The following is a 20296-nucleotide window of genomic DNA, read 5'->3' as shown; positions in this document are numbered from 1 at the left end:
CCAGTAGCTTACCAGCACCGTTGTTACTGGTCCGCCATAGTAGTAATGAGGCCCAGTCTGTGACTAAAGGAATGAATATCCATTTACAACTGTGGGCCACTTTTTCATTGTTGCCTGAGACAGTTTCATGCTTCAGCCCGCCCATGTGGGCCACCCCTGCCCATTTCTTCCAATCTAAAAAAAAAAAAAAAAAAAAAAAAAAAAAATCTTTTTTCATGCTGAGCTCTCAGGGCCCCCCTGGGATGCACCCGCGGACCCCTAGGGGGTCGCGACCCACAGTTTGAATACCACTGGGTTAGAGAGACCGTCTGGACCTGGGCGTTCGAGGACTTACTTTTCTTTATCAAGATCTTTAAATCCTCCAGATCCCATTCTATAGCACCCCTCCAGTCCGCCTCTGGCCATGTGACTGACTGGTCTAGACCTTCCACCCTGTACAAATCTGAGAAATGTTTTACCCAGCCAATGTCACTAACCGCCTGTGCCTGAAGATAATCTTGTGTACCTTTCGGTTTAATTAGGTCCCAAAATATACCCGGCCTATTCCCTAACAAACAAGCCAGCATTCTCTCGGCGTCCTTAATGTATAATATGTACTTTCTACCTTTTGCCCAATTCCTATATGTTTGTTTTAATTTCCTCACCTTTTCCATGTAACCCAGAAGTGCAGATTTTTTGAGAAGCCTCACTTCTCGATGTAGTTCCCTTTTGTGAACCTGAACTTCTATATCAAAGGAGTGAGAACCCTTCCTACTTGCCACCGTCTGGGTTAGACCCCTATCTGTTGTTAATCTTCCTAACAACTCCCTTACCATAGTAGGGTATCCTTCTGCTGTGCATAAGCGGGCCATCTTGTTTGCTGGCAAATGTACGATTCCAGACAAAAATGCTGCCGCAATTCTAGGGGCCCACTTAACCTCATTCTTTCTTGAGTTTATCTCCACTCCCACAGTGTCTGATTGGAGTGTGTTTTTGACCCTGCTCGCCTTCCGTAGATCTGAATCCCCATCTGCGGTTTGGGAAAAACCTCAGAAACAGAGAAGAATGCACGCTACAGCACATGCGCAGGAAGCAGAAGCCACATATGCAGATAAAAGGCACGAGTGGCAGACACAGAATTAGCTGGCTCCGAGCTAGATTCCACAGCACTGCTGGTGCCCCGATCGAGCACAGCGAGTGTTCTATTACCACTCCGGCGAGCCTCAGAGTGCTCTTATAACTGCTCTGTGCTCGCCATCTCAGAGATCAGTCCTGATTTATCATGCAGCAATGTCGGCACTATACCTGGTGCAGCCACATTCTGCCTTACTGAAAGAGCAATCAGAGCCCTATATCAGATCTTTCTGCCACCAAAAAAGGAAGAAAAGAGATTACAAAAAAACTATATGAACCTATTATAAAGAACAAAATCTGTTGTCGGAAGCGGCTGCCTTTGACATTGAACGCAGCAGTGCGGCTTGATGACGGTGAGGATGTGTACGCGTACACGTTTGGAAGGCTTGGAAGGTCCCTTCCTCTAACGCTTCCTGAGGACCAGCGTTGTTGCCGTCAGAGACCGGGGCTAAGGCTTCGCGGAGGCGGCAAATGGGGGAGACGGAAGACAATTTCACGGTCTTGGAGCTGGCTCACTGATGTGCGAGGGCTTCCTGGACTGGAGGTGAAGTAGAGTGGGGCAGCGGCTTGGCGTTTCCTCCCTTCCCTGCATTACCTGCATTTTTCTCCCAATATAAATACTGGTGTATTGGTTATCTGGTGTATCACCTAGTTGCCACGATCCCTGGTTGTGTCTGCGGGCATATTTGCCTTTGAGCAACCAGGGTGTGGCATACTCCTGTATTTTTTCCTATAGGCTTGCTGGTCACCGCTTCCCCTGAATCCTGGTTGTGACTGTGGGACTATTAACCTCGGAGCAATCAGGTCTTTCACCTGGTATAGGGTGAGCCTCCTCTGACACCTCAGACCTCAGTTGTGAGGGTCGGTGAGCGAAGTCATTCACCACAAGGCACCTCACTCTAGTGGGAGGAAGCGTAAGACCTGTAATAAGAGGGGCCACTAGCCATAATAGGGGGACCGTACTTGGACTAAGGCTTGTGTTCTTGTGATAGTACGGTGTGAAAGGGAGCCAGCAAGGCCCAGTTGGGGGTGTGTTATTACCCCTATACTTAGGAGTGTACAGGGGTGTGGCTGTGAGCTCACTTTAACGCAATAAATTGATTCAGAATGTCATCGGGGAAAAAACCCACACAAAGTAAATACAATCTGCGTAAGACAAGGAAGCAACTAGATGCAGATGGCTTGCAGACTAAGGAGATGGGCATTTCAAAGGATAACAACAAGAAGAATGCCAAGAAGACTGTCCTCCCTGGACAAGGAACAATTACTGGCTTCTTCTGTCACGGTTCATGCCCCCAAACATCAGGCGCAGACCAACCTGCCCAGGGCATCGGCTTCCATGGGGGCCTTTAAGGCCCCAAAGGATGCCTTGGGGGATTCCTGGACTCTGTCCTGGCGCCGTTGGTGCCAGGATCATGCTGCCATCACCAATATGGCAAGTTTCAAACTAAGTGAACCACATGTAGACCAGTCTGAGGCAGGCTGAAGGGACTACTTGCCTGGGGAACTATTTGCTAGGGTGTGGTTGCTGGGACTACTTTACCTGGGGACTACTTCCTGAAGGCTATATAAACCACACCCTCAGTACAGAACACGCTTTGCGTTATTCTGCACTCCTGCAGCATTACGCTCACCGTGTCTGTTACCTTCAGGCCAGTCTTCAGCTACGCCCGTCCAGTTCTTCGAGCTACCTACAAAGAAAGGAAGAGAAAGGTGAAGAAACAGAACTAGACTCTTACCTGAAGCTCCGTGTCTTCGTCTGCTGAGCTGAAAAGGAAAGGACATCAGGTTAGCAGCCCAGACCAAGAAATCCACATCGCTATCCAGCGCATTGTTAATATTTACCTGAGAGTTGCTCATTCCGGCGATCCAGCGAAGCACCATCACTCGACCGCCTCCATCCTTTGCCCGCTGCTCCGGAGTCGCTGCACCTGTTGAACAGAAGAAAAAACATCAGGTTAGCTGCGCATTGGGAAAAGCCCGCATTGCACATTAAATTTTTACGCAACGCAATTACTCACCTGAAGGCTGCTTTTCCTAGGGGTCTCGCAAGGCTTCACCACGTGATCCATCCCGGAGATACAGTGCCTGCAAAATACAAAGAACAGCAGGTCAGTCTTGCAGAAGGACAATAGCGCATATAAAGACTTATCACAGAACGCCAGTGCAAACTTACCTTGGAAAACAACTCCGCATTTGTCATATGTTTGCACCACAGGGAAACCTATAGGAAAAAGGCACAGAAGTGAACTTGGGCAATTTGAACTCTATGGCGAACCAGATCATTGGTATCAGACTTATCCATTTGAGTCAATGTTGTCTGGAACTCTCCATGATCAGTGAAGTAACTAGATCCTTGAACTCTACGCACTCCTGCATACTGTTGCAGGATGGAGAGCCTGCCATTCATAAAAACTAAGGTGAGGCATAGCAGAGGGGTGTATTAGAAGGCAACGGGAGGTGGGAGTAGGCCTTCCACCTTACAATTGGGTTACATTTCATTTAACCTTTTAGGCGCACCTTTGTGACGGAAGTGGGATTCAGAGGGGGCACGTGAAACCACTTAACATCGGACCAGCCCCTGTGGAGACCAGGTGAGCGTAACAGAATGCAAAGCCTTACACAAACCTCTACCTGGGTGCCATGGAAACCTCAGAGACGGATCAACTAGCATAGCTTTTGGGGGAACTCAGAGCAGAGGTGCATTCGGCTCGACAAGAGACTAACGCTCTAAGACGAGAACTAATTGTGGCAAAAGAGCGCACCGATGAGCTTGCCAGACAATTACTCCAAGCCCAGGCTGGCAACACACCGCTACCCCCGATGGGGGCATCAATCCCAACTCAGTCAAGTAATCCAGTACAGGTGGTCCTTCCGGGAGCCATACCCTTAGCTCCACCAGAACGCTTTGCGGGAGACCCTAAGCAGTTTGCAGTTTTTATGAACCAGTGCCGCCTACACTTCCTATGCCGGCCAGGGGCCTTTCCGAATGATCAAGCGAAGGTGGCCTTTGTACTTTCATAGCTCAGTGGCAATGCTGCAGACTGGTCTATACCACTAGTTAATCAGGACGATCCTCTTCTCCGAGACTTCCAGGGGTTTCAGCAGAATATGGAAAAGCTGTTTGCCCGACACTCCCAGGGCCAGGCTTTAGATAACGAACTGCTGTCTCTTCGCCAAGGGAACCAAGATCTGCTAATTTATATTGCAACCTTCAACAGATTAGTGGTAGAAACCGGTTGGCCAGAAGACAAAAGGACTATGATATTTCATCGTGGGCTGAGAGGCGAACTGAAGGACGTCTTGGCTCAAGTTGTGAATCCTCCCCGAGACTGTTCGGAATACATTGACCTTGTGGTACAATTAGACCACAGATTGCAGAAACAGAAAGCTGACCGAGCTAGATTGGAAAACCAAGTGTTAGTGCGTCCAAAAGACAACGCTCCCAAGATTACAGACACTTCAAAACCCATGCAAATCGGAGGTGTTCGAGGGCCATTGTCTAAATCCGAGAGATAAGAGGAGACAACAACAATTGTGCTTATATTGCGGAACGGCTGTTCATTTCAGTGCCAAACCAGAGCCGGAAAACTACCCCGCCCGGCAAGTGTAGAGGTCCGCTTGTCGAGCGAGAAGAGGGATTCCCAGACCTCGCATCTATCCATACCAATAATCCTTATTAGTTACAAGCACCCGTCTCGTATGCACGCAGTCAGGACTTACATCGACAGTGGAGCTATAGGTAACTAAATGGATCAAGAATTGGCTTCAAGGATGTGTCTTTCTCTGTGCCAAAAAGCAACAACCGATTTGGTCACCACTGTCGACGGCACTGAGATCTCTTCTGGTCCTGTAACGCATACGACAAAGGCGATGAGCCTGTTGTGCCAGGACGGGCATCGAGAGACCATTGTGTTTGACTTAATCAAGGTCCCGCAATTTTAAGTAATTCTGGGAATGCCGTGGTTAGAAACGCATAATCCTTGCATAGACTGGCGTGACAAGAGGTTAACCTTCTCAGAATGTGCTCAGACCTGCTATCCAGAAGAATCCCTGCCCAAGGCAATCGCAAAAGTCATGAGTCCAGTAAATCAGCTTCCCCAGGAATACCAGGATTTTCAGGATGTTTTTCAAAAAGACCAAGCCAATACCTTACCACCCCATAGACCATATGATTGCCAGATCAACCTAATACCTGGAGCTCAGATCCCATGCGGCAGAATTTACGCCCTCACGGAACCTGAAAATCTTCATCTAAGACAATACTTAGATCAGTACCTGGCTAACAGCTTTATTCGTCCGTCCAAGTCTCCGGCGGCCTCCCCCTTATTCTTCGTCCCTAAAAAGGAAGGAGACCTAAGAACTTGTATCGACTACCGTGCATAAACCAAGTGACAGTTAAAAATCGGTACCCCCTGCCTCTGATCCCGGAACTGCTGGACCAAGTAAAGGAAGCTCGAATTACACTAAGCTGGACCTCAGAGGGGCGGACCAACTCGTACGAGTTAAAAAGGGGGACGAATGGAAGACCGCCTTCTGCACTAAGTATTGGCTTTTCGAATATCAAGTGATGCCATTTGGCCTTTGTAATGCCCCGGCAGCATTTCAATATTTCATGAACGATGTCCTTCAAGAGCTAATCGATGTTTGTGTTGTCGTATATATTGACGATATCCTAGTGTACTCGGCTTCCGAAAGGGATCATGTGAAACACGTCCGTGCCGTACTTGAAAAACTTCAGCAACACAAGCTGTATGCCAAATTAGAAAAATGTTACTTCCATGTTACAGTGGTCGAGTTTCTAGGGTTCGTTCTAACACCAGCTGGAGTACGAATGGATTCGCGGAAGGTGGATGCTATCCTTAAATGGCCCTCTCCAACTTCAATCAAAGGAATACAAAGCATGCTTGGATTTGCAAACTTCTATCACAGGTTCATCCCAGGCTTTTCGCATTTAGTGCATCCCATCACATCCTTGTTACGAAAGAACAAACGCTTCCAGTGGTCTGATGAGGCAGAAAATGCCTTCCAAGACTTAAAAAGGAAATTCACCTCAGCTCCAGTTTTAAAACATCCTCGCCCAGATCTTCCTTATGTGGTAGAGACTGATGCGTCCAGCTTGGCAATGGGGGCAGTTCTTTCTCAGAAAGAACCCAAGACCGGTCAACTTCATCCGGTGGCCTTTTTGTCACAAAAATTCACGGCACCAGAACTGAACTATGCTATAACCGACAAAGAGCTTCTGGCCATCAAGGCAGCAATCAAAGCTTGGCGACATTACCTCCTTGGGGCCAGACACACCATTACTGTGATTACCAATTGCCGAAATTTACAGTACCGAAAGTCAGCCAAGGCCGAGTTTTCTCGCAGCTCCGATGGGCATTATTTTTTGCAGAATATGATTTTGTGATTACGTACCGACCTGGTTGCCAAAACGGTAAAGCGGATGCACTGTCCCGTATAGGGATGGAAGAGGCATACTCAAATCCATCCGGATCCCGTACCCATCATCCCAGGGGGAAGAATCCTTGGAATCACCACTTCATTGACCCTGGACGACATCCACAAGGAAATCTCGCACCTCTTCAATTCCGAGGCTTTACAAGACTGGTCAACCAAAAGCAGTCATCATTCTGTTATTGAACACTTACCTTATTTCCAAGGATGTCTCTACTTACCTAGTAAGTGTGGGATGTCTTAACCCACTGGTCCAAGCCCTGCAACATTACGGTGCATTGCTGGCAGCAGAAACATCATCATGGCCGCCGGAAAGTATGCTGCTCGCTAGAAATCACCAGAAAGTACGCAGTGAAAATCTGAAAAATAGGCCACCATCTACTTTTGCCTATGTCAGTGGTAACACAGGAGATCACTGCCAAAACCCATCATTTGGCTGCCCACAGAGAAAAATCATTGCAAAAGAAACAGAGCTGTTTGAAAAATCTGTTTTTATTTGGTATCAAATTTGCAAAAATCATGGCTTACAAACCACCCAAAAAGATCCAACCTCCTTATTGGGTGGTCAACATCATTCTCCTTCAAGAATCTACATAAATATGAGGTCCACATAAGTACATGTTATCTGAACAAAGTCCACTTTTGAGGATTGCTTGCTGGAAGAAATCTGTCAAAAATGGGTGTAATACCGTTACTCATCTCTATCAGAAGCCAGCGATTTAAAACCATCATGTGTAAAGTTGTACATTGCACTCAAACTATGCCAAAGAAAGACTTGCTATCAGAAGCCTAAGAGGTGATACAATTCCAAACTATATTCTGAAAAGGCTTGAAGTAAGAAATGGTTTGATATATTTGTGAAAAATGTGAGTTATATTTTAAGGCAAGACAATTTTTAGACATTGGGTTTAGGAGTTAAAGTTTCCCACACTGTGCTTCAAACAAATTCCACACCTTCCCCCCCCCGAACAAAGGAAACTTCCCCCTGCCCTTGGCTAAGAGATTGACAAGCTGTTGTGAAAGGGAACTAGGCACCCTGGCCTGTTGCTCTGAGTAAAGACAAAGGAATCCTTGGGCTGAATAGGAATGCTAATTTGGGTGTGACTGACAACAAACTGCTGGAAGGAAGAAGGACATGTGACCCTCTGAGTCAGCCCAGCTCTGGAGGCGGACCAGACTGAAATGTGGATTTAACATTGGATTATATATATGTATTAGAAAAATACTTATAACAAATTGCACTGAACTGACGAAAATGTGAAACCTTGAGATTGTTAAAATGAAAAATTCGCTCACAGTGGAATCCGTACAATGTTCTGAGGCTGAACCCCGAAAGTTTTTAATATTGTAGCTACAGGGTTTATACTAGGAACGTGAAACATTCAAGAAATGTGCCCAGATGGGGTGTGCAGGCATGTATTAAAATGGATGCAGAATTAATATTGAGAAACCCACCAAAAGCGCGAAAAAGTTGTCATTTCTGAACCAAAGCTCTTAGGAAGATGAGAGTTAAACAGAAATGTACCTTAGGCAATATGTCATGTAATTTATGTAGTATTAACAAGTTGTGTATATTGCAAATATGTGTTTTATGAAAAATAAGGTATACTGTACAGACACAAAGGGGAGGGTTTTTCCCTAAGCCATAAACATGACACAGAATGACACACTGCTCCTTTCTCCAATCAGGGGACAGGGAATCCTATGACCTATCAGATCCTTAGAGGATTGGGCATAGAGAATCAGCCTCCCCACCCACTTTGGAAATACATAAATAGGGACTGCTGCTGACAGACAACACACACACTTTCCACTTCTCAACTCATTTCTTGGCGAAGCACCCTGCAGGAAGATCCAGACTCCAGAACAAAACCCTAGAACCAAACTCTAGAACTTTGAAGCAGAGAGGCCTAACCCAAAAGCTCCATCCTTCTCAGCAGGCCTTCAGAATCTTTTGCAACCTAATTCTAACCCCTAAACTTCCAAGGGGCATCTCAAAATCCAACAGCCTGGCTGAGCTGTTTTGCTATTCTAGCTAAGAACCCTGTGCTAGAACCCAGACCCAGAGAGCAGAGCTGTATCCAGAACCCGTCAGATCCAGTCCAAGAGGCCACGCAGACCGCAGTGCCGTGCTGAGAGCAGAACCCAGTCCCTGAGACCTGTCTGGTGGCAAGAGAATCCCAGCCAAACCCTTGATCAGATCTTTGATGGGGCCCATTGCATTCCAAAGCCATAGGAGTGAGTATCCAGTCTATAACTTTACATAAACAGTCTCTTAGTTTAAAGTAATCCTATTCCATCCATTTCAACCTGTCCAGAGCTGAATTCTAGAACCTCTCTTGTCTATCCTAAATTCTTCTCTCCTCCACATAATTCTTGATAATTGTAGCAATAATCATCTTTGCGCTGATATTTTTCTGAAGAGGGACAAGTGTTTTGACGGACAGAGATCAGAGCGGAGGCGCCGCTGTTCTGGTGGCTGCCCGTTGATTGTCTTGCTTCTTCATAGCCCCTTAGTATAAGTCCAGATTGATGCCTAGTCTTTAAAGCGCAATCTTTCATTTTGAAATCTTGATTCTGTTTCTGAATCTACCTTCACAAAAACCTCAGGAACTTTTGAACCGCACGTCCTAGAACCGAAATGTAACTGTCATTTGAAGCTAAGATCCTAAGCTTTCCAATTCCTTATAGTTTTTCTGCAATTGTGTTTCCCGCACGCGGAAAAGTTGGCGCAAATTGCAATTTAGCTCAATTTCACCACATGTCAAAATAGCTGTTTCTTGTTTTCAACTGCTGAAATTCGTTTTCAATCTGATAATCATTCATGAATCATTGCTAGTGTTGCCCTGAACCAATCCAAAGTAACTCTCACTAGTGCGGAATCCCATTTAGCGAATTAAAGTCATTTTTAGCATTTTTCACATTCAGTGCAATCACATTCATAAGCCTATTGACCTGTTTTAAAATCATACCCGTTCTCTCTAAACTTACTGGGGGGAACTGGGATTGAACTGCATTATTGATTGTATTCCTGAAACCCTCATTTCCATCTCTTCATAATGCATAGTGGGGGGAGTGAGTGGGGAAAGAGTGATCATATTGTCTTTTGTGGAAATCATATCAAGTTTCACTTCTGTGCTGCATTCTTTCCTATTATTGCATTTCCTTGAATATATATAAAGTATTCTCTGCTACAGTATCCATCCTATTCCTACTCCTAACTGATTAAAGAGATTGTTGATATTGTAATATTACCCATTGCTGATCATTGTTCATATTCATAAGTGTGCTATTCAGATATTATTCTATTCATAAAAGTGTGATATATATATTGTTCAATTCTTCAAATAAACCTTTTAATTGGCAAAACAAACCTACTTCTTGGCTCAGTGAGGTCGGGGAGATTCAAAGAGAGGGGCGTTATATAAGGGATCATCATCCAGATTTAAAGAACTTTGACATACAAATATATAAATAAGGGCTTCCATTGGGCATCCCATACTAGGAATTGACTTAGTTGGAGTGCTGGATTGAAGCCACTTACAGAAGGAACTTCAAAAACAGGTTATCGCAAATTATCACGAGTCATTTGTGGAAGGCCACCCTGGGATTGCAAAAACTGAAGCCAAGATCAAGAGACATTTTTGGTGACCAACATGGCGTAAGGATATCAAACAATTTGTACTATCATGTGGCATTTGTGCACAGAACAAAGCCCAGAAAAAGAAACCACCAGGTCTACTAGACCCTCTGGATATACTACCTACACCCTGGCATACGTTATCCCTTGATTTTATCACGGATCTTCCTCCCTGTAACGGCTTCAACACCATATTAGTGGTAGTATACTTATTTTCAAAAATGGCCCACTTCATCCCGTTAAAAGGTTTACCCTCAGCTTCAATTTTGGCGAAGGAATTCCTAGAACAGATTGTCCGAATACATGGATTCCCCTCTGTCTTAGTCTCAGACCGGGGGAGTCAGTTTATCTCACAATTCTGGAGAAAATGTTGCCAGTTAGCCCAAATTGACGTAAGACTTTCAACCAGCCACCATCCTCAAACGGATGGTCAAACCGAGAGAACCAACCAGACTTTGGGCAATACCTAAGATGCCTGTTACATCAAACTGAAGGCAATTGGAAAAACATTTTATGGATAACCGAATATTTTTACAATAACTCATTGCATTCCATCACAGGGCAAAGCCCCTTCTATACAATAGATGAAATGCATCCATGAACCTCAGAACTCGACCCACTTCAGCAGTTGGAAATGCCTGCCGTAAGCAGTCTGCATAAAACCATCACCCAAGCCTTCAAGAGGGCAACAGAACATTTAAGACAAGCTAAAGAAAGATACAAGAAATCTGCAGATCAACATAGGAGTGAAGCTCCAAAATACGAGATTGGAGACGAGGTTTGGTTAGCCTCAAGACATATTCCATTAAAAGGAACTCACACATTTAATCCCAGATATTTGGGACCATTCACCATCAAAGCCATCATCAACCCAGTAGCAGTAAAATTGGAGCTACCCCCGAGCATGCAAGTCCACCCCGTATTCCACGTCTCCCTTCTGAAACCAGTACAACCAGGAACTTGGATCACGAAACAGCCAAGATCCATCTTGGTAGATGGCGAACCTAAATTCGAGGTGAAAGACATTCTGGACTCGAAGTGGGTTAAAACAAAACTCTTCTATCTAGTTGACTGGAAAGGCTATGGGCCCCAAGAAAGGTCATGGGAGCCAAGTGACTACGTTCATGCACCCCGCCTAGTAAACCGGTTCCAGTGAAACTACCCGACCAAACCCGGACCAGTGAGACAAACCACCTTGGGAGGGGCCTTGGGGGGGGGAGGGGAGTGCTGTCACGGTTCATGCCCCCAAACATCAGGCGCAGGCCAACTTGCCCAGGGCATCCATGGGGGCCTTTAAGGCCCCAAAGGATCCCTTGGGGGCTTCCTGGACTCGGTCCTGGCGCCGTTGGCGCCAGGCTCATTCTGCCATCACCAATATGGCAAGTTTCAAACTAAGTGAACCACGTGTAGACCAGTCTGAGGCAGGCTGAAGGGACTACTTGCCTGGTGAACTATTTGCTAGGGTGTGGTTGCTGGGACTACTTTACCTGGGGACTACTTCCTGAAGGCTATATAAACCATGCTCCCAGTACAGAACACGCTTTGCGTTATTCTGCACTCCTGCAGCGTAACGCTCACCGTGTCTGTTACCTTCAGGCCAGTCTTCAGCTATGCCCGTCCAGTTCTTCTCGAGCTACCTGCAAAGCAAGGAAGAGAAAGGTGAAGAAACATAACTAGACTCTTACCTGAAGCTCTGTGTCTTCGTCTGCTGAGCTGAAAAGGAAAAGACATCAGGTTAGCCACGCAGACTGAGAAATCCACATCGCTATCCAGCGCATTGTTAATATTTACCAGAGAGTTGCTCATTCCGGTGATCCAGCGAAGCACCATCACTCGACCGCCGCTCCGGAGTCGCTGCACCTGTCGAACATAAGAAAAAACATCAGGTTAGCTGCGCATTGGGAAAAGCCTGCATTGGACATTACATTTTTACGCAGCGCAATTACTCACCTGAAGGCTGCTTTTCCTAGTGGTCCCGCAAGGCTACACAACGCGATCCATCCCAGAGATACAGCACCTGCAAAATAAAAAGAACAGCAGGTCAGTCGTGCAGAAGGACAATATCGCATATAAAGACTTTACACAGAACGCCAGTGCGAACTTACCTTGGGAAACAACTCTGCGTTCGTCATATGTTCTCACCAAAGGGAAACCTATAGGAAGAAGGCACAGAAGTGAACTTGGGCAATTTGAACTCTACGGCGAACCATATTATTGGTATAAGACTTACCCATTTGAGTCAATGTTGTCTGGAACTCTCCAGGATCAGTGAAGTAACTAGATCCTTGAACTCTACGCACCCCTGCATGCTGTTGCAGGATGGAGAGCCTGCCATTCATAAAACTAAGATGAGGCATAGCAGAGGGGTGTATTAGAAGGCCACGGGAGGTGGGAGTAGGCCTTCCACCTTACAGTTGGGTAACATTTCATTTAACCTTTTAGGTGCACCTTTGTGACGGAAGCAGGATTCAGAGGGGTACGTGAAACCACTTAACATCAGACCAGCCAGTCCTGTTCGGCGCCCCTGTGGAGACCAGATGAGCGTAACATCTTCCCCCGAATCCCATACCGGAAATTGATTCCACGATTATTGAGGAATCGGTACTGCCGGATGTTGGTGGAGAAGACCCTACGAGTTCCTCAAACTATGATGACATTGATAACAATTCATTGTTAGAACTATGCCTGTGCATACAGAGAGGGATGACTCCACGGATCCCTAGGCTGTCTGGAGAGAGCGGTTTGACCCAGGGAAATAATCCATTGGCCTAACCTGTTAGTGCTCAGGTTCATTCAGTTCCTACAAGTAGATTGTCTGCCTCCCCAAATATGGTAATGGTCTCCATGGAAGATGCACCAGACAGAGAAGAAGAAGGTTTCACCTCTCCGTTCCCAGGGGTAAATGAAACAGCAGAGATCCAATCTTCAGTGGCTTCCCTACAATTTGCCCTAAAGATACTGCTCCAAATGACAGGGCACATTTTAGCAAACACTAATTCACTGACTACGCTCCGGGTACATGCAAATGCTGAGGAAGTGGAAGCTGAATTTGATCTCTCTGAAGCCATTGCTATTGCAGAGGAGATTAATAATATTCAAGACACAGCAGAGGAGATCAATAACATTCAAGATAATGAAGCCTCTGTAATTATGGACCAGAGTAAAGCAGTCTTCTACTCCTAAAAGCAGTGTAAAATGGCGAGGAAGGCCCAAAAGAGCAGGAAAACCATCATGCAGGTCTTGGTAGAGGGAGAATCAGCATTAGTCGGTAATAGCTCAAAGAAAGCCAAAAAAGGGCAGCCAGAGCCAAGAAAAATAATAGCTCTGGAGATGGTTTTTTGACCAGCTGGCTGATCACTGATCAAGATAAGAAGAAAGGGCGGCCCGAAGAGGCGGATCGACTAGGGAGGAATGAACAGAGGGTAGAGGAAGGACGGATACCCACCACAGAAGAAATAGAAGAACAGCTCGCAGAGGGGGAACAATTTGAGAGGGAAGTTCAAATTGAGGAAGAAATATAAGACCTGAGCCCTGAGAAATCTTCCCTACCCCTGCATACCACTAACGGAGTCAGTAATCCACCAATGAAATTGGGAAAGGCTGGTACTGATATCCCAGACAATAGGATCTGTCTGATTAAGAACCTTTATAAAGATGATAACGTAGATGGTTGCCCCGCTCGGAGTTCCTGATCTGATTGCACTCTGTACCTGAACTTCGTGTTTTGAGGTCTGATGACTTCCAGTTTGTGGAGCCACTGAAAGGCCTGAATCCCTTTGTGTCCGCTCTCCATTGTTTATTCATATCAACTGCCCACATGATCAGGAAATTTCGGGATGAATTTTGGGCAGTGGATGTTGAAATCGACACAGACCTGGAGGAAATTGACCCCAGTTTGGAATATGAGGATGTAAACGGTCCGGCAAAAGCAGTGGACTGTCCCATTGTAACCAAGGGAAAGAAGGTGGAAGTGGCAGATGTCCAACTTGTGTTAAAATGGCTGGCAGAAATCCTACCGGAGGTGTTAACTAAGCATTGAAATGTATCATTACTATCCTGGAACTGCAGAGGGTTTGCACACCTTTTGTCCACGGTGGGTTCGGTAAATTTCATTATAAAGCACAGTCTTATTTGTCTTCATGAGACTTGGGCAATGGACACCCTGATGCTTGATGGCTATGTGAACTGTCAATCTTTTGCTAAACGGGGTGACAAAGGGAGACCCTTTGAAGGGCGGTTGATAGGGGTGGCTAGCTTTTTGACTTCGAGATGGATTTTCTCCAATCTAGAGAGTAATTTGATGGCAGTAGCGGTTATATATGGTCCCAAGGGAAAAGGGGAAAAATTATTGCTGGTAAATTTATATAATCCTCCCCAAACATTGTTAAATGATGTACTGCAAGAAGCTCTTCGTGAGCTATTAGTCTCTTGGTCAATTAGTTCTGGAAACACATTGGTGGTTGTTGTGGGTGATTTTAATTGCCACATGGCTGGTGAGGGAGGGAGTTATCCACAGAATCCAAAATTAAGGGAAAAACGCTTACTGACTCATACCAAAATTGATATCGAGGGGACGAGATGGCTCTATTTGTTTGAAGAATGGTATTTAGAAATGCTGAACGGCTATACTTTGAGTGATCATCCCGGTAGGCATACGTGGTCTAATGCGTCTTCTTTTAGTACACTATATTATATATTTATATGTCCAAAAATGCTACTGGGTATTGAGGATATGACAGTCACTCCAAATAAATGGAGTGACCATTCAGCACTCCAGTGTGTGCTAAGTGTTCTACAGAGAGACCCTGAGAAAAGTAATTTGGCCACAGTATGTGTTGACAAAGCAGGAACAAGCATAAGGTGGTCTGCCAAGAATATAAATCTAGCGGCTGACGCCCTTGCTATTGAGAAATGGCCTTATTTACCAGATTCTAAAAGCATGTCTATTGATCTTATAGAAAATTGGATTACTGTTTTTTCTAGCATGCATGCAACTGCCCCTACACGGCAGATGATTAGACCTGAAGGCGAGATACCCCCTTTTAACAAAAAGATTAGAGACGCTAAGAGAGACCTTAGAAGGGACCTGCATGTCAGCAAGAATTAGTTGGGCCCCGTAGAGGAACTAGGGGTGGCCGTTAGGAAAATCAAAAATAAATATAGAACCTATATTAACAACATACGATTTGCGGAAAGAATACAGGCCCATCAGAAATTAGTACAGATCATCTGCGCTAAAAATACTCGCAGCATTTGGTCTGTGCCAGGTGAAGCTAGGGCGACTGTTAAGGGTCAACTGGTCAAACTTATAAATGCAGTATAATGGGAAAAATTCTTGGGGAATCGAAATGTCATCACATTGACTGAGGAGAGTTATCCTCCAATAGCTATAATACCAAACGCACCCTTTGATATATTTTATACGGCCATAATCAGTAAAATAAAGACTCTAAAATCTTCTAGAGCTCTGGGACCCAATGGTCTGGCTAACATAGTAATCAAAAGTCAGCCTGAATTCTGGGCCGGTTTACTGGCCATACTGTTTGAAAAAAATTATGGCGCAGGGGAAGATTCTTAGTTCTTGGCAGACTGCCGTGTTGATCCCTGTCTTTAAAAAAGGAAATCGGCTCGACCCGAATAATTATAGATTACTGTCTATGCTGGATACGACAGGCAAATTATTTGCGTCCCTGCTACTCAATGAGCCGCAGATATGGGTCAACAAGGCTAACATTTTGCCTAAATTCCAATGCGGTTTCAGAAGAGGCTACTCAACCTCCCAAAATCTAATGGTCATGAATCTATTGAGATCTAGGGCACGTAGAAGGGATGAACCGCCGTTGTATGCGCTATACATTGACTTCAAAGCGGCCTTTGACTCCGTCCCTAGAGATACGTTATGGTCTAAATTAGACATCCTGGGTTGTCCTGCGTGCCTTTTGCATTACCTTAGACTGCTCCACTTTAACACCTCATCTTGAAACTAGATTAACAGCTGCATCTGACTAGAAAGGTGCAGCAGAATAGGGGGGTTAAACAGGGTTGCGTCATCGCCCCTCTGGTGTATAACCTTTATGTACATGACATTCCGGTGGCTATAGATGCTGCTAACAATTGTTCTCCAAAAATTGGGGAGGTTGTTTGTTCTGTTTTGGCATATGCAAATGATTTGGTCATCGTTGATCATACCATCAGCGGACTGCGTAGATCTGCCACGGCACTTTGGGAATACGCCTCTTGTAATGGTCTCACCATCAACCTGGATAAAACCAAGGTGTTGAGATTTACCAGTAAAAGAGTCTCTCGGGTCAATCTCATTGTCGGCAATGTCAAGATCTCTTACGCGCCACTATATCGCTATTTGGGAATAGACTTTGAGCCCAGTGGTGAATATGTGGCGTGTAAATATTCCTGCATTATGCGCGGAGCGCAAGTAACAGCTTTAATTGCCAATTTCACAAACAAGCAGGGGGGCTTCACGTTATGGGGCACGTACCAACTTTATATGCAAGTACTCACCCCTATGATGACCTATGGCCTAGAAGCACTGTTTGACATAGATCTTGGATGGCTACAGGTCATAGAGGGGACATTTTGGTGGCGTATCCTCGGCTTAGCTCCGGGAGTCCCTACGGCCATTATTCATCTGGAATTGGAATTGCCCTCACTCTATGCCTCTATCATGAAAAAAAGACTAGGGTTTTTTTCTGAAGATGTGCAGTGGAATAGATAATCCTCTACTAACAACTGTATATCAGGAATTATGTAAGAAACATAACCCCTGCTCTCCACTTGCCAAAATGACAAAATATCTAGCCGATATTGGCTGGGCCTGGCGCGGAGGGGTGTACTCAACTCTGGTACAGAATGCACTGAATAAGCGTGTTGAAATGTGGGATTGGTTAGAGAACTTTGTCCACCCCAACACACTAAAAAGTTATCAAAACCACAGGCTTATCTCAATATTTGCCCCTCTAAAAGGTTGGAAAGCTTTATACTGCTACTCAGGATGGGCCAGCTCCCGACTTTGATGGTCACGGGTAGTAGAGACCATATCCCAAGGGACCAACGGATTTGTAGGGTATGTAAAACAGATAACGAACTATAAACAGCCAAACATTTACTAACCCATTGTGGTGGCATGACAGATATAATCCACCAGCACATTGGGATTTATACCCATGACTTGTCAACAATCAATGACTTAACCTTTTGGCACCACTGCATCAATTCCGAGAGCCTGTGGACATTAACGACCTTTTACAACATCTGGCTAAGGATTGAAGAGACGTTGGGTATCGAGATCTGAATAGCATCACGAAAAATAATGTGTGATTTATCATACTATTGACTCTTGTTTATGTCGTGTGAAGTGGTAAATTATGGTTTTAACTGCCAATTGATTAGAGGTTGAATATACTCTTGCCCTGACTCACACGGATTTATCTTCAGCACATCAATCGGTGATGCTCAGTGTTCTGATGTGCTGTTGATTGTTGTTTTTTCACCTTGTTTTCTTTATTCTTCATGCTCATTTATCTTCATGCTTATTTGTACAAACAAGGTGGAAGATTAATTTGGGTGTGTTTGTTGATTATTTGTTTTTTTATGTTTACCAATTTCACTTTATATGCTCATATTTGCACTCCTGTTCTTTTATCAGTATCTGATTTTCCCATCTTTATAAATGTCATATTGGAATATGATATGTATCTTTTAGGATTGCTTGTTAATTTTATTTTTAGGATTTAATGTATGTTGTTTTAAGCTATTTGTTTTTAGGTACTTTCTATTATATGTAAATGTTTAAATTTAGATTATGTGTAAAGTGTATTAATGTAAACTGTATCACATTAAATAAATGAATTAATAAAGAAAAGGGGGACATTCTCTCTTGGGCACATTAGAGTCTAATAGGGGTGTGTTCCCTAGCCTGCAGGTTCAGTCACTGGCATGGCACAATCCAGCACATTACTGCCACTCCAGCGCAGATACTGAATGCTAGGAACACTAGAGCCATGGAGGAATACTAAAGGAGTGATGAGAGCCAAGAGGAGGCAGAAACAGCAGAGAACAAACTGATGCTTAGTCTTAAGAAAGTGCTAGGGGACTCACTAATGGAAGCCATGGCACAAGTGGTTAGGCCCCTCCAAGAGAGATTGGGTACTCTGGAATCCCTGCTGGGAACAAGAATAATAGCTCCCAGTATGGTGAGGCTACTGACACAGCCGACATAGTCACCCGAGTTAAAGGGGACAAACAAGGGAGTAATCAGGCCCGGAAGAGGAAATACTCTTCCACTCCCCCGTCTAAGATGATGGGGGTGTGAAACAGACCCCAGAGGCTACTGATGCATTTGGAAAGAAATCCTCAAGAAGTCAGCCAAGCCTCCTACCCAATACCCCAGGGGAAGATAATACGGGTGATACAGATGAGTCACAGGACATGGACACATTGTCTGTGGATGATATGACCAGCAAGAAGATTGAGGTTGAACTGACACTTAGTAAGTATAAAGGCAGAAAGGAAAAACACATCAAACAGCCGGACACAGAGGTATCAGGTATGTTGGATCTGTAAAGCATTAGGCATACAAAGTCCATGGACTGGCAACCATCACCCAGTGTGGCATTGTATATGGCACAGAGGATAAAGAAACCTATGTAGAAAGAGACAAGGCTCTGCATGCCATTTTCCTTTACAATAAAGAGGTTCATGTAAGCCTGTAATGAAAAAAAGAAGAGTAAAGCCCCCCCCCAAAAAAGTATTTGTTTACAAGCACCTTAAAAAAAGGCTCTTTTCAGAGCCACCACTAAAGGGGACATCTCCTACCCTGGGTTATATTTCTCTCCCCACCCCCTTGAATTGGACGATCTGTCCACGGATCCTGCAGTAGTCCGCGGACAGCATTTTGAGGATGGCAGGCATGGAAATGGGACTGTGGAGCCCAAAGGATTGGCCAATAAGGTTTCCTGGGTCTGGTATGCAAGGAGAGAGTGTGGCAGAAGGTTTCTTTGCTGAGAGGAGTCCAGATGGCTATGGACCTTGCTTTGTCTTTCAGGAGGCAGAGTGTGTGGATTTTGGGGGACTAGTGGATCCATTGGTTGCAGATGTATGCAGAGCAGTGTGGAGTGGCTTCACATCTTGGATTTGATCATGTTGATGTGCAGTGGTATGGAGTGCACGACATGAAGTGGGTAGACTTGCTCCCACTTTATGCCACTTTGGTGATGCGCCATCATCCCTCCATTATTATTGTTCATTGTGGAGGGATCAGTTTAGGCCATGTAACAGGAATTTCACTGCAGTTTGCAATGAAGGAGACATTTGGGAAAATTATGGACATGTTTCCAAACTCCCGAGTAATTTATTCTTGCATTGCCCAGAAACAGATGTGGCTGCGCTCCAGTTCATTTGGTCTGCAAATGGAAAAAGAGAGGCGCAATGCCAACAAGGCCCTTTGTGCATTTTTGAGAGATGTTGGCATGACGTCTTTCCATAATGAAAACATAATATTTCACAGCACCAATATTTTTCGCAGAGATGGAGTACATCTTACTGATGCTGGTGATCAGCTTTTTTGGCAAAATATCCTAAATGCTTGGCAGCACTTTTTGCAAATATAGCAAGCATTTTACTGTAGGTGTTGCCCACTTTACTCTAAACCTAGAAAAAACCTTCCAAAAAAAAAAATATCAATCAAGAAAGGCTCTTTTCAGAGCCAACACTTTCTCCCGCAAAAGAGTGCAATGGTTTAGATGCTGCCACCACCCACATATTTTTGGGTGTCCGTGGACTACCGCACTGTCCACAGACTTCACCGGCTGCGCCTGGGCCTGCACCTTTTTTTGGTACTTCCATTTTTGAACTGTGAAAGGAGGCTCTGAAAAGAACAATTTTTTTGTTGATTTTTGTTTTTTTATGATTTTTCTGGTATTTTGTATACAGGACACACAAGGAAGAGAAGGGAAGGGAAGGGGCACCAACCACAGGGACGAAGGGGCAGGTGGAGAGCAGAAGATGTTGGGTGGGCCTCACTTAGGTAGGGGCACTGTTTCTCATGCTCCTGGACCGTAGCCTCGAAAG

This window comes from Ambystoma mexicanum, chromosome 7q, assembly GCF_040938575.1.
Source record: "Ambystoma mexicanum isolate Mex_15411 chromosome 7q, UKY_AmexF1_1, whole genome shotgun sequence".
Taxonomy (NCBI): Eukaryota; Metazoa; Chordata; class Amphibia; order Caudata; family Ambystomatidae; genus Ambystoma; species Ambystoma mexicanum.
This window is presented reverse-complemented; position numbering follows the sequence as displayed.